Source organism: Delphinapterus leucas, chromosome 11 (assembly GCF_059928025.1).
Source record: "Delphinapterus leucas isolate spDelLeu-1000000601 "Yukka" chromosome 11, BTC_Dleu_Yukka2, whole genome shotgun sequence".
Classification (NCBI taxonomy): Eukaryota; Metazoa; Chordata; class Mammalia; order Artiodactyla; family Monodontidae; genus Delphinapterus; species Delphinapterus leucas.
Genome location: NC_143139.1, coordinates 65,541,974 through 65,556,947, shown reverse-complemented (window position 1 = coordinate 65,556,947; position 14,974 = coordinate 65,541,974). Strand labels below are relative to the sequence as shown.

At 33.0% G+C, this 14,974-nt stretch overlaps 1 protein-coding gene across 2 annotated transcripts in view; it reads left to right on the top strand.

Moving 5' to 3' along the window:
* PPFIA2 (PPFI scaffold protein A2) overlaps positions 1-14,974 on the top strand; it is a 472,833-nt gene that overhangs the window by 85,201 nt on the left and 372,658 nt on the right. The window lies entirely within an intron of this gene.

Here is a 14,974-nt window from a genome sequence, read left to right as displayed (position 1 = left end):
ATCTTCATAATGCTCCTAAAGTAGGCTAAACAACATATTTTAGTCCTTTCCCTTCCTTTTGTTTTCATTGTCTAAATTTATGCAGGAAAAAAAATGTACTGTCTTCAGATAGCTGCTTATATTTAGTCCCTGAACCTATTATACTGCAGCATAAGACAAGATGAAATGTAAGTCAGTGTAGTAGTATAGGTGACTGCTTATGTGATGTAATTTCATCCTGCTGCTTTGTGTTATGTTTGTGCATAGCATTCAACTCTTATTAGAAGAATAAACTCATTACCTTTAAAATACCTCCCTCACTGTTCACTGATTCCTGAAAGAATTCTGCGATTAGAGATAAGTTGGTTTTAAGAGGATTTGTCCCTTGTTCAAAACTAAACTAAACTAAACACCTCTCTTCTGTATGTGACCATAAAACTCTTACCTGCTATTTACATGTTAAAATAAATTAGTTTATCATATCCTTTCAAGAAAGCAAGTTTCTAAACATGGAAGATTGAGTCAGCATAAATCCTAGTTACTGAAAGAAGCCCCTTACAGGGGAAAAAGGTCACAGAAAGGAAAGATGGTGACCTAAAGGCGAACTTAATCAACTTAATTCCCAAAAGCTAAAAGTGAACTGTATATTTGTCTGTATTTTTATACTATATGTGTGTAAGTCTTTTTTTCTTTGGACATAATTTATAATATTATGAAGATATAGGTTCTCTCTTGGCCATCCCTTACCATGATGATGGGTATTTTATACTGCTACCTACATTTTCTGAAATTCAATGATAGGGCTTACTTTATAACTTTTTGTAGAGTGGAAAACATCACACAAATGCCAGAGTACATAGGAGCTAAGACAATCTAGGGTGTTAACAGTATACATACATTTAGTGTTTCCCACTGTTAAAGAGATATTGAGAGGATATTACCAAGAGCTAGGTAATAAAATCACTTTTTAATCCTTTATAAAGCTAAGTATGAAGGTAAAATGGTAATGGTGTCTAGAGTTGCTTCAGTCATTTAAGAATAAGACTTTGAATTAAGCTATTGTTTTTGCCCCCGTTAGAAAACTGAAAGTCAGATTAAATTATACATAACCTAAGTCCATTTGAAGTTTCATATTACTTTTTCTTTCTTTAAAAAAAGGCCTTTCTAATAGATTATCTGAATACTGTTATCCATTATCCATTTCTAAAGTTGTGTCTTTTTTATAAATGTTGACAGTGTATTACTAAACCCATTCTATGATGAAATTTTCATTGGTAAGAAATTCAAGTTCCTATAATTTTTTCTCATTGAACAGAATATATAAAGTGTTGAATGAATGGTCTCTCACAAGGATATGTAGCTGTGGAGTAATTTCTTTACCAGTATAATAGAAATATCAGATACATCTTTAAATATAAATGGTATATTTAAATATTGAAAAATTTTCTGTGGGTAGATATAAATATTATTTCTGAAGCATTAGGAAAAAGTGAATTTTGCTTTTTTTCAAATAGTAAGCATGTATAAAAAGTTGTGTCAAATTTGCAAATGTCATTATAAATAAATTTGTGTATCTGGTAAGAATAAATTTGAGTAACTCCAGGAATATAGTTTGCATTAATATTTTTAACAATATGTTAAGTACGTTTTTTGAAAATTCAAGAACTCTCAGTTTTAGTGCTAATAATGACAGAGAATCACTCATTCATTATTTTCAGGGACAATTCAAGAAGTTTTATAATGGCTTTCTTCTGAAAAGAATTTCAAAAAGTATGTTTTTAAATTTGTAAACTGGAAATCAGTTGCTGCTGCAAATAGAACTTGCAGACTTTTCTAAATCACACAGTTACCTTAGAAAATAAACCCTTCTATCATTAAGAAAAATATGGCCCATTATGTTAACTTAAAATTGTCTTTGAAAATTTGTATCAAAGATATTCTACATTCTGCATATATTTTTCATTCATAAAAATTAGATCACAGATTAACCTCCAGTGTAAAAACATAGCATATATTTACATATAAAAATAAAAAGGAAATAGATAATTAAAATCTGAAGGGTAAAATATCATTATTAAGTGCTTTTTTAATATACCATTTTTCTATAGTGTTTTAAATTTAAAATATTAACATTATTAAAAATGAAGAGCTTGTGAAATATATAGGTGTCAGGGATATCCCTCATTATCAAGTTGTCAGGTCATCAGGCCGGCCATTAGGAAGGCCAGGGTAAGGTCTAGGTAACTCAGTTTCTGATAGCCAAGGTAATTTTAGATGCTGAAAAACAGGTATAAAGCATGAATAGTTATACTGCTATACCAGCTGAACCTGGTATCTGGAGAGCTGTGGATATGCAGGTCCATGTGGTACCAGTAGTGTGACAGATCACTGTCCTGTTTTGAGCCCATGAGCTGGCGACATAGAGGATTTGGAACCTCAGCCTGGAGCCAGGATTTGTCACAGACTGCGAGCTAGGTCTAAGTCTGCAGGTGGGTTTTAGTAGCTCAGCTGGCTTGGCCACAAAAGTTAAGTTTCGTGATACAGATCTAAGCAGACTAATGTATACAATGAGGGGAGTTTCTCTTTGTCATTTGGTTTAAGAAACTTTCTGATTATTTATAAACTGATATAAACTAGCTAGTTACTTTCCTATTATTTCTGATTCTTTTTGAGGGTTAATATGGACAAAATCTAATAAAGAGTAATGTGGGACAAACCCTAGACTATATGAAACAAATTCCTGAACACACTGGTCAAGTGTCGAAGTGTCCTGATAGTTCACAGTTCTATTATCAGTGTTTGAATCAAGTCCACCTCATTGCCTCATCCAGGACTTACAGCAAGAATGCCACTGGGGCTATTCAGTTCCTCCCTTGTTTTTCTTTCTATTTGTTACCCCGGAGTGAGAAGCTCTATAAATTTGCTTCCTACACAACTTAGTATTTTAATTGTTCTAAGTTTCCGTTATTCAAATGCTAATGGTTCTCTTTATTTCTAGAGTGTGATGAATAAGTGAGTATGCATCTAATTGGTATCCTTGGGCTTGATATGCACACTGTCCTGAACATTCTCCAGCTCTATTAATTCTTTCCCCACTGAGGAACCAGAATTGTACATTCCATGTTTTTGTACTTTCTGTTCTCATTTTAATGGTCTTCCTGATGGTTCTTAGCAATTTGAGTAAACACTCCACAGAATTTAAAACAAATTCAATTTCCTGAGGGTGCTATTTAGACCAGGTTATATATTTTTCATATTGTAGATAGCATTAAAATTTTAAAGTCTCCAAAACTGATCTTAATTTGATTATTCAAAAAATGCCAATGTTCTACCCACTTGCTTCAAAAGATAAGGGAATAAAATATGTGAGTCTGAATTTTTATCTAATTTAATTTCTTTCAGCCTGAATGTTATATTGCTATATTACTAACTTTCATTCTCGTATTTGTTTAGTCAGAATTCAGTGTATATTTGAGTGTATGCTGTTTGCTAGACATTTGTTTAGGTTTTGGGAATACAGTGGTAAACAATTCACAGTTTCTTATTTCAGAATCTTACAATATAGTGGAGTAGACAGGTTGGTAAAAACTAATTACAATATAATGTAAGCACTGGATGAAATGAAAATAAGAGGATCACGTAATCCAATTGATGGGAGCAAAAAGGGGCTGGAGGATCAAGGAGGGCAAATAAAAGAAAATAATGTCTAATTGTAGAATGAGTTGAAGTTTGCCAACTGAGAAAGGTGGAACATGGAATTTTAAGTAAGGAAATACTATATGCATAAGTTAAAACTTAGAAAATAACTTAGAGTGGCTAGAGTATGAAATAAGCTGAAGGATGGGAGGTAGTGGTGAGATAGAAGGTAAAAGATTAATCCAGGGCAAGAAGTAAGAAATTTCATGGAAAAAAATTGTACTCTATACTAAAGAACATGAGGACCCATTAAAATCTTTAAACAGGAGAGTCACTTAATCAGCTCTGTCCTTTAGAAACATTTTTCTGACTCTAGTGGAGAGTGATTTAGAGAAACGACTAAGCAGGAAAACCATTGAAAAAGGCTCTTGCAGTCATCCAAAGGAGGGATGACAAAAATGATAATGGTGATTTTTTTTTGTCTGTCCTACTACATTATAAAACTAATTGAGGCAATGTCTCAGGGGAAAGTCAACATTTTATTTTGTTTAAAACAGTAAATTTTTAGTATGAGCCTATCAAGTGACAGTGAGAATGGAGAGGAATAAACTGATTCATGAGCTATTAAGGACTTAGTGAACACACAAGAATAAGTGGTTGTTTGGAGGAAGGAGAATAAAACTTATTGAAGAGTCAAGGATGATTTTGAACTTTCTAATTTGGCAATTGAATGGATAAAGGTACCATACATGAATCCCATGAGGGTAGAGCATTTCTGGAGGGGGGATATTGAGTTCAGTTTTGGACACATTAAATTGAGGTGACAGAGTTGGGAATATATGAATGATTTTGGAATTTAAAGGTTAGATATCATTTATAGCCATTAATTTGAACATGTAGAATAGTTAATTGATACTGTTGGAGCTGATGAAATCATTCCAAAAAAATGTATTCTGAATGAGAAGATACGAGTTCAGAATAAACCCCTGAGGAAGAAAAGCATTTAAAGGTCAGAGGAAAGGGAAAGGGAAAATTGAGAGGAAGAGTATTTCTCAAAAAAGATAAAACAGGTTGGTTACAGGAAAGAATACCAGGAAAATTTGTAATCATGAATGCCAAGGTCAAGAGAGGGTGGTGAAAAGGGTTATTAGCAGTTTCAGGATGTTGAGAGTTCAACAACAGAGTGCCCCACTGAAATTTAGCAACAAGAGGATAAAGGGTGGTCTAGGTGAGAATAATTTTAGTGGAGTAATTCAGGCAGAATCAAGTTTCCAGTGGCCTAAGAAATTAAATGGAAGGTAAGAATTGGATTCAGTGGCTAAGGAAACAATTTCTAAGTGTTTAATTATGAAGGAAGTGAAAAGAAATAATAGCCAATATAAGCGATGAGGCTGAGAGACAATTATTTTAAGGAGAGAAAATTTGAGTGTGTTGAAACATACGGAAAGCACATAGAGAGGGAAAAGAATTTACTGAGGAAAGAGAAGTTAATTAATAGGTCATTGGATGAAGCAGAAAAAGATGGACTCCAGAGCATGTTACACAGAAAGAGAAATGTCGCTTCAAACGTGAAATGGAAGTAGAAAAAAAGAATGGAAACTGATGCAAACATTTTTGTAGGTGGGGATCTTAAAAAGTTGCAAGAGTTTCCATTTAATCGTTTCTGTTTTCCCCACAAAGTTAAAAAGACCTAATTAGCTGACAGTAGTGGGGAGATGATGGGTTAAGATATTTCAGGAATATAGAGAAGATGCATCTAGCCATTATGGATTGTGGGAGAATTAGGTAGACCATAGATGGATTAGTGGAAAGTGTTGGGGTACACTTGTAGGCAGTGAATTTGTAGTGGTTATAAATAAACTCAAAGGTGTGTTTTCTTTTCCTCCAACAGTGCTCTGTAGCCCAGGTATGGGCGGGGGTGGGGGGGATGCCTACAGTCATTTTGATTTCAGGCTGTGGTTCTGCCAGTCAATTACTGTGGAAGGCCAATGGAGCAAGATAATTGAGAATATTAGCAAGAATGTCATAAAGTCTAAGCTGAATAAGAATTTCAGTGAAGGTAGGAAGGGATTGATGAAGCAGAGTATTCAGGGTCTCAATAAATTTGAAAAACAGGGTGTAGGAAGAGGGACACAGAATTGTGGTGAGAGGGTAAAATGCTTGATTTAAGCATTTTAGGACCAAAACATTCCCAGGTGCTGGTAAGACCCAAGTTGTGGTCATGGAAATGGATGAAGTACAGAGGGAATGAAGCTCATTGAAACTGATGACATCAAGGAACTGAGAGGCCAGTTGGATGGATTATCTATGTGGACCCTGCAGTCTTTTCTACCTATATTTACTCCCTTGATAATCCTAGCCTGTTTTACAGCTTGAGTGCCATCTAGACACTGATAACTGAATAATTTACATCTCTAGACTGGATCACTCCCCTGAACTTCAGACTTGTATATCCAACTAAATATTTGACATGTCTACTTGTATATCCAATATGAATTTAAAGCATACAAATTAAAAACTGAGCTTCTGGTCTTTGTCACTCTCCACAAACCTCCTGCGGTTTCCCACCTATCAATTAATGGCAATTTCATGCACTGTTTACAAAGTTAAAACCTTAGAGTCATCCTATGAGTTCTGTCTTCATAATTTGTTGATAATTTAACCAATTTTCAGAAACACCCCTACAAAATTACCACCTTGATCAGAACCACCATCCTTTTCATATGTCCTTTTTCAGTGAACCAAGCAGGATAAATTTCTTAAAATATGAGTCAGATCATGTCACATCAAGGCTTAAATCATCATTGCTTCCCATCACAATAAAATCCCCAAAGCCCATGGAGTGGTTTCTAAGACGCTTCATGACTTCTCACCTTACAATTCCTCTAGGAACTCATCTCATACCTTCCTTCCCATAGTTCATTCCAACTTGATATCCCTTTACCTGGGTATGCTGTTGCTATTATTCCTTCTGCTTACCATACTGTCTCCACAGATAGCCCCTAAACCTACTCTCACTTTCCTTGGGTCTTTTGTTCAAATGCTAATTTATCAGAAAGATCATCCAATATTCTTTTCTCTGCCCCTATGTGTTTATTGTTTGTTTTCTTCTACTATAATATAAACTCCATATAGTCAGAGGCGTTGTCTCTTTTGTTCACTATTATATTCCAAAGGTCTAGAATAATACTGTCATGTGAGTTCCTCAGTGTATATTTGCTCAATGAATAAGAACAAATACTCTCAAACACATGATTTATATGCTCATATTTGTGTACTTAATGTATTGATAAGAACTCTAGCAGAATACCTTATGGAGAAAGGGATTGAGGCTGTTATAATAATTCTGGAATGAGATTACACAAGTGTACTTCAGATTATGGTAGTGGTAGCAAGAATTAAAATAGAGAATAAAAACCTTACAAAGGCAGTATTAATAGAATCTTCCGGTGGGAAAAGAAATAGGACTCAAGGGTAACTACAAATATTGGCCACTGGGAAAAATAACAGCAGTGCAAAAATCATAAGGATATATTTGGATACTGAATATCTTATTTATCTTGTTTAATATCATTAAATATAACCCCTTTGAAAGCAGAAATTTCTGCGTGGTTTATAACTACACTCCAACAAACAAATGAATGAAGAAGAGGAATTTAATAGGTCTTCAGATGGAACAAATGGAAAGCAAGTATTGAAAATTTCAATAAATAAGGAAGTAAAAGATGTGAAGTGGAACTTCCATTGTTGATTCAAAATTTTACTTAGAGCCTCAAAGCATAGTACCATTGGTGATAAGCATCTCCGCATTTCATGAAGAAGTGCTAAACATACCCACAGACTTAATAATTACAGTAGTATCAGTCCTGCCACTGTGAATCACCACCTTTAGCCTCTCTAAGTGAAAACCAGAAAGGACTCATTAGCAGAATTTCAGCCGGTAAGAAGTAATGCAGGGTTTTTACTCTCATGAAGAAGAGAAGGATGTCCTTCTCCTAAGCCAAATGGGAGTGGACCCAAAGGAATGACTCATAGAAGAAGGCAGTGTTATCTCTGTGTTTAGATTTTATTCAACAGCTATATCAGCGGGCAATTCCATGGAATATATGTAAGGCAAGGGGAGAAGGAAATTAATGTGTATCCCTTAGAGTTTGAAGATATACACATAACAACGGAATCAAATGTTTGCTTCCTATGTGCCGGTGTGGATAGGGGATAGGAAAGAAAAGAATCAATAACTTCATTTTAATTATTTAACTTATCAATATTTTTAACTAGTCAACTAGTCAGAATAGGTACTTAAAATATTGAAGTCATGAATATGTAGCCAAAATAATGAAAGATAGTTCATATGCAGGAATTTTGTCGTGAGAGAAATGTAGTGCTTTGTATATATGATACGAAAAGATTTCTGTGTTAGGTAATTTCCTATTCATTAATGCATTACTGATTAGACCTATTTAAGCATCTGTATTTCAACACAAACTACTTATTTAGAGAGCACATTTGAACATGGTTTCCTATATTCAAACATTTAAATCATGTTTAATATGAAAGTGAGCAAAGAGATATGAATTATAGACTAACATCCAAAAGTTGGGTTAGAATAACACTGAATGTGGAAGCACTTTTGAGATCTCTCAGCATTTTGTTTCACTGGTGATTAATGTGTTAAGAAACATTTTAGAAGTGATTTTTTCCAGGATAGGAGAAGTTATTTGGGAAGCTGAGAGTAATAAAACAACTTCTTGTTAGAAATAAGGGTCTTAGTTGTTATTTACTATTAATTTCTAATCAATCTATAAGAATAAAGGTACTTGAAATTTTTTTGAGGGAAAAACAATATATTAATGAAAAAGGACATAATAAGTAAAATAAATTAGGAACTTGCATTATTGCAAAGATATATTATTTTTGTTAATAATAATAAAACAATAAACTATATATTAATATATACTCAGTTTTCTGATCATATAAAGTTTAATATGAATCATTTTAATTTACCTATCTTTGTTCCTCAAAATCCCTATTACAGTTCTGTCCAAAATAGTAATATAATTTCAATTACAGACATTGTAAATACTTGTATTTTATTCTTATCTTTTCTATTTCTCTTTATTTTTATTGTACATAAATTTATTTGTACATATGTGTGTGTATTTATATATAGCATATATAAGCACATTTAAGTATAAATATATGTAATATATGTAAACATACATATTTATATATATTTCTTTTTTTTAATTTTAGTATGTATTTTCTCCTACAAAAAATGGGATTTTTTTTAGTTTCTTGACTAAACAAGAGGCTGGTTTCTAATTAGACTGCTCTTATCCAACATAATAAAGTGGGACTATTTTTATTCTTGATCAAAGATGCTTATAATTTTGGATGTTTATTTGCAAGACAGATGGATGAATACAGCTTTATACATGTAATTGCTCATTAAAATGTGAAAAATATAAAGTAAGAATAAAAGTTTATTTAGGAAACATTTGTAATGCTATTGTATATGCAGTACTATTCTGGGACTTTAGAAAAAATGAAAGATATCAATTCAGTGCTATAGATTTTTGCACTCTAACTGGTTACCAATTGTTTCTTTTTAAAACATGATTGATAAGTATAAAACAATGGTACATAGATAAATACTTTTGTGTTATATGGAAATAATCACAGTAAGTGTGTTTAGGGGGGATTTTAGTTTTATTTTTTTGGAAGACTTGTTTTGAGAGGTGAATGTTGAGCCAGATGTTGAAGATCTAATTTGCATTAAGCTAAAATCTTTATTTTGGATGGAAGGAATTAAGGGTCTTCCTCTCGTATCCAAAAGTAGTTCAACTCTATAGACTTTAGCAACTCATAAAACTGGCTACTGCAACTTATTTATAGTACATCAGTTTAAATTTAATTGCTGAAGTTTAGAGTATAAAATTAAACCTGGTCTTGGGGTACTTTTTTAAAAGTATGTGTGAGTTATTTTTTTCTAGGAAGCCCCAGACACCTCCAGGGGCCTCTGCAGCTTAATGGCTAAACACCTGTTCAGCCTCAATGAGATTAGACTATGGGCCAATTCTTATTTGGCCATTCCAGAAAAGAGTCATGATTGCACCCAGCTGGCCCTCTAAGAAGGAGGGTCTGATGAGCCACTCATGCATAGCCTGAGGCAGTAGAACTTGCACAGATTTAGGGCTGCTGCTGTTGCTTTTCCAGGGATCCCAGTGAGGTGATGCACTACCTCCTTTGGCAAAATGAGAAAGGAGCTAGTTTTCTGATGATTTGCCCCATTCTACCACTGGTATTCATCAAAGGTTGGCTGGAGAAACTGCACACTTCTGTGGCTCCCCTATTTCCTCATTAGGCTTCCAGAGGAGGCAGCATTGAGGCTTACTTGTCCTTCTAGCCCTGCCTAGGAACTTGTGTTGCCTTGTGAAGGAACTTACCTGGAAGGAAAACAACTTATTCTAACTACCTTTCAGTAACTACATTGTCTTTTTCAAATGCACACTCAGGGAAACATGAATCGGCAAAATGTGAATGCTGAAATTACATGCATATTCTCTTTTTTCACTTAACATTAATTATAACCACTACAGGCACTTTAAAAAGGAATCTGATTATATATTCATAGCAAAGTTACTATTTTGCAAAATTATTATTTTCAGTTGAAATCTGTGTTGTTTCAAGAATACCACATAATAGGAATATGCCTTATGATAGGCCATTAAATTATTTTTCAAAAGGTATTTGAGGATAAGCTATTAAATTATTTTTCAAAAGATATTTGAATATACTTATTTATAAGTATAGGCTATTAAATTATTTTTCAAAAGATATTATTCAAAAGGTATTTGAAGATATTTGAATTCAAATATCTTTTGAAAAATAATTTAATAGCCTATACTTATAAATATACTTATAAAATTATAAGTGTTATAGGAAATATACTTATAAAATTATAATAAGTGTTATAGGAAAAGTAGAAGAGTTATAATATTAAAAATTTAATATTTGGCTAAAAATGTTCATCAAAGTCCCTGGAAAGTTGCAAACTCATCTTTTGGCTATATAACAAATTCTCCAGATATCTTATATTTTACTCATAGGAACAATTTATATTTTTATTGGAGTATGGTGGAAAGTTTTGTGGTAATGTTAGTTATTTTTTCTATTTTTCCTTTTCTTCATCATAGATTAAAATGAGTAATCCACATGAGTGACTATTTTTCTTCTCTGGACAAGCTTTTTGAAAAAAAAAAATTAAAAATCTTGGTATTAATATCCAGAAACACTGGGTTTCATTTAATTTACATTACCATTCTCTAAAAGGCCGGGAAATTCACTAAAATTTGATATTACAACCAACATCATTATTTTAACTTTTAAATAAATGTATATAAGTAATTGTATTAAATATAAGTGGAAGTAATTGCATTAAATATAAGTGGAAAAAATAGTCAATGTGAAATAAAGACTGTCTGAATGAATTTTTTTTTTTTTTTTTTTTTTTTGCGGTACGTGGGCCTCTCACTGCTGTGGCCTCTCCCGTTGCAGAGCACAGGCTCCGGATGCGCAGGCTCAGCGGCCATGGCTCACGGGCCCAGCCGCTCCGCGGCATGTGGGATCTTCCCGGACCGGGGCACGAACCCATGTCCCCTGCATCGGCAGGCGGACTCTCAACCACTGCGCCACCAGGGAAGCCCTGAATGAATTTTTTTAAACTATGTGTAGTTTATAAAAGAAATCTAAAATATGGTAATAAAGGTTGAAACTAAAATGACAGAAAAGGTATACCATATAATACTAGGTAACAAAATAAAGCAGATGCAGCTATATTAATATCAGAAAGTGTAGTCTTTCATAAAAAATAGTAAATATAAAAAGAGAGATACTTAAATATAAAAAATGGTATACCAGGGGGCTTCCCTGGTGGTGCAGTGGTTGAGAGTCCGCCTGCCGATGCAGGGGACACGAGTTCGTGCCCCGGTCCGGGAAGATTCCACATGCCAAGGAGTGGCTGGGCCCGTGAGCCATGGCCGCTGACCCTGCGCGTCCGGAGCCTGTGCTCCACAACGGGAGAGGCCCGCGTACCGCAAAAAAAAAAAAAAAAAAAAGGTATACCAGGAAAGTAGAAATTTTAAATGCTTATGTACCTAATAACAAACACTCAAAATATAGAGAACAAAAGTTAGCAGAAATAAAAAGAGAATTAAAATGCCCTTTGTCATGGTGGAATATTATAACACTTCTTTCAGTACCTGACTGAACAAGAAAATAAAATCTGTAAAGATAATGATAATATGAGCAATGTGATAAACAAGATTGTCCTCAGTGATATATAGAGAATCTTGCATTTTATTTCCCAAAATTGACCAAATGTGGATCATACAGGAAAACTCAACAAATTTCAAAGAATTGAAATCATACAGAATATGTTCTCTTACAATAGCAGCATTCAGCTAGAAATTGATACAAAAAATGAAATTAAAAAATGATAAATAGAAAGTACTTAAGTTTTTGGAAAGTATGCTCTATGCTTCTAATTAACTCGTTGATCAGAGAATTCAAACTAAAAATAGGAAAAAAATGTTGAATTTAGTGATATTAGAGTGCTACATATTGAAACATATTAGGAGGTAAAGCCCCACTTAGAAATTTATATCATTATTATATGTTAGAAAAAGTAAAGGCCAAAAATCAATGATCTAAGCATTATCTCAAGAAGCTAGGAAATAAAAGAGCAAATAAAACCTGGGGTATATAGAAAGAAGGCAAAAATGAAGCTAGCAGCAAAAATTAATAAGGTAAAAATATTTAAATAAACACACCATTGTAAAGCAATTATACCCCAATAAAGATGTTAAAAAAATAAAATAAATAAAATGGAATATAAAATAAATATATATATATATTTAAATAGAGTATAAACAAAGCTAAACGTTGGTTTTTTAAAAATTAACTGATAATTCTCTGGTGGGTTGGTAAAGTTGAAAATAATGAGGCTATTTTTTGAGCACAATTTATGCTGATGAATTTGAAACTGTAGATGAAATGAGAAAATTCCTAGGAAAACACGTCTTAAACCATGTTAACCCAAGAAATTAAAAAGTGCCAATAATACTTCACATGAAAGAAATGGAATCATCAATTAAAAAATCTTTTCACAAAGAAAAATCCAGGGCCAGATGGCTTCACCTGTGAATTCTGTTATCGTTTAAGGGAGGAATTATACTATTAAAATTTCTAAAAGACAATTAAAATGAAGAAGCACTTCCCAAGTCGTTTTATGAGGTGTATTATTTTTCTATTGCTGTGTAACAAATTACCACAACCTAAGAGGCTTAAAGCAACACACTTATTATCTCAGTTTCTGTGGGTCAGAAGTCTGAGGATAGCTTAGGTAGGTCCTCTGCTCAGAGTTTTAACTGGTTGCAATCAAGGTGTGGGCTAGGCAGCATTCTGATCTGGAGCTCTGGGTCTCCTTCTGAGATCACGTGATTATTTGTATATATGTCTATATATACATGTATGTGTATGAGTGCTTGTGTGTATATGCACATATACACATACGTGTGTAATGATGGTTATGATCTCCATTACCTTTGTCATTCATATTCTCTTTAGTTAGAAGCAAATCACAAGCCCTGTGATGCTCAAAGGTACGCCCCATATTCATCCCTTCTATAAACCCCCTGCCCATGCTCAAAGGGAGGGGTTTATAGAATGGATGAACATGAGGGCCACTCTTAGGTCTGTCTGCTACATGAGGCCAAAAAGTCTTAAAGCAAGACCTGAAATATTACCAAAATGTTAGTTAATTAAATGAAGCAATACATAAGTATATGACATCAGGACCTAGTTGGGTTCCAGAAATGCAAAGTTATTTTAACTTTCACAATTCAGTGAATGTAATTCTCTGTGTTAATTAATAGAGAAAAGAATTCATATGATCATCTACACAGATGCAAACTAAATGTAGATAAAAATTCAGCATTTGTTTATAATGATATTTTTATATCATATAATGATCATGTAATGACTTAATATCATTACATATTAATGATATAATGATTATTTGTCATGGTAAAATTTCAACATTCTAGAAATAGAATGAACTTTCTTATTAATTATTGAATGTCATTATTTTATTCAAATGTTTATTGAGCAACTAATATTTGCCAGGAACTCAGCTGTTTTCCCTGTTTATATACACCCATGAGAATGTCTTCCTTTAAAATACTGACAGCTCTCCATGCACATTCACTATACAGAGAAGATTACTCTACTTATCAAAGTACTTACACATCAAAAGTACATACAAAGTACTCTACACTTACCATAATGTATAGCTGGGTTTATTTCTATTTAATAATAAATATTTTTCTCCCACCCTTCTATGTTTATTTCCTTCCTTTTTATTTAACCAAACATAGTAGATCTTCCAGATCTTTCTATATTTAACAGCTAGAGATGTTTAACTTTCAAAATTCATTTAATATAATTACTCCCTTTTAATGGCTAGATCACACAAACTTACTTCTTGGCCAACCATACGAAATTAATGAAATAAAAAATCTTTGAGGAAATGTGACTTTCACCCTAGTTTGATTTTTTTTAAAGTGTAAAGAAGATAGATTATAGAAGATAGAAATAAATTATGTGATATACTTCCCAGATTATAGAAGATAGAAATAAATTGTGTGATATACTTCCCAGATAATTTGGAGCATGAAAATTTTGTAACCTGTAATAGTTACACTCATTGTATAGAAAGATAACCAGCACCCGAATGAAGATTTAAAAAGTTATATTATTTTTGTTTCACCACTCTGTGCAGAACTTTAATTCTACAAACCAACCACCAAAATGCATACATAGTAAATGATAATTAGGTAGAGGTTTATATTAATATTCTTTTAAATGACTGATAAATGTCTGGAATTATGTTTATTTTATGGTTGTTAACATTGGGACTTAATATATCGCAGCCTAAAAAAGTTTCCAGTATAAAATAGCCTTTACCTGGTATTGTTTTTAGAGGATGTAACTAGTATTAAGCTAAAGAGTACAGTTGATATCTTGGATCATATGGTAAGACTCCCTTCCTTCCTTCCCTCCTTTAAAATTTTTACTTGTGGATCTATTTCTTTCAAAGCACTAATCAACTCTTTACATTGGATTACATGGCAATCAGTCTTGATTTGCTTATCTAAACTAAATGATGTTGGATGCCATAAACAACACAGGAAGAATGCTGTGTCCTAGTCCTTAAGAAATGTAGTTCTAAAGTCATCAAGGAATTAACTTACGTTCACATTTTCAATGCTGTTCAAACAATTTTAAATATTTATTTGGA